Genomic DNA, 1494 nt, shown 5'->3' with positions numbered 1-1494 from the left:
CTTTTTTTTAATGTTTATTACATATAATTTAAAAAAAATATTAATATTATAATTTGAAGTTAGAATCAAGATTCAATTGTTTAAAAAAAATGAATTAATTTTATAACAATCAATATAATTTTTTGATGTTAATATCTAATTATCTTTTTATATATATAAAAAAATATTATTTTTAAATAGCAAGTATAAAAATTAATTATTTCTATTTATACAACAAATTTTAATATCTAATCAAATATAAAAATATATATGTTAAATTCTTTCAAATTTTAGATAACGAATGTTAAAATTAAGTAAAAAAATGAAACTCTTTCATTTGAAAATAATAAGTAAAAATTTTATTATTTAATTTTGTTTAAGACTCTGATCTTTTTAGTCGACGGAGACTTTTGTCCTTTACGACTATTTTATAAAGGTAGTTTAATACTATAAATTTTTTGTGTCATAATCTATAATATCTGGATCGACATAATTTTAAAAGATTTATATTCCTATAATACTATTATGGATAAAATACTAGTATTACGGGTAAAATACTAGTATTTAATTAAATTATTTAAAAAAAATGGTTTTAAAACCCCCAAAAAGCAAGAAACAACAAACTAAAAACAGGCCTTAGCTAGAACCCTTTTTCCTAAGAAAACCAATACAATCAGCATCTAAATCGAAGCAAATATTAAGAATAGGAGCTTCAAAAATGTGGATTCCTAGTATGTTTTTCCTGGCCAGCTTGTCTGCAACCGTGTTTTTCCTCACCAAAAAGTATGTTTCCATTCGACCTTATGTAGGCGGCTTAAAAGAATTTTGATATCATCCGGAAGAGTTTTGCCAGGATGCCTTGGAGAGAGCCGTGCCATAAAAATAATTAATAATTATTATATTTTTTTTGTAAATAACAAAAAAATTTATATTTAACAAATAATTTACTTATTTAATTTAATTTTTTGTAATAATATTTAAATAAATATTTAAATATTTAATATCTAATTTCTTTTATCATATTTTTAAATCTTCAAAAACTTAATTGTTATTAGCACTTTTTAGAATTCTATTTGTCATGGATGTAAATTTTTTAATACCATTTTAATAGTTACTCACCAAAAATTTACCATACTGCTGTAAATAATTTTTTACCAATTTAATTCTCTTATTATACAAATTTAATTATTTAATTAAAAAATATATAAATTAATATATATGAATATAGACAAGTACATAAAAATTAATTTTTATTGTTTACTTACTATCTTTCCTTTAATGTAAACTAGCATCCGAATTAGGCCCCTTTTTGTTTATTGAGTACTCCAAATTAGTTCTCAAATTTTGTGAAAATATTAAGTTAAAATTCTCAATAAATTTTAATTATTAAATTAATTTGTAAATTTTAATTTATTAAATAAATTAGTTTTTATATCAAATTGTTTGTTGATAGAAAGATACTAATTTAAGAATTTTAAAATTTTTAGAATTTTTTGCTCTGTTCAATAATAATAA

This window comes from Arachis duranensis, chromosome 4, assembly GCF_000817695.3.
Source record: "Arachis duranensis cultivar V14167 chromosome 4, aradu.V14167.gnm2.J7QH, whole genome shotgun sequence".
NCBI classification, from domain to species: Eukaryota; Viridiplantae; Streptophyta; class Magnoliopsida; order Fabales; family Fabaceae; genus Arachis; species Arachis duranensis.
The sequence above is the reverse complement of the archived record's forward strand: the minus strand, read 5'-3'. Positions refer to the sequence as shown.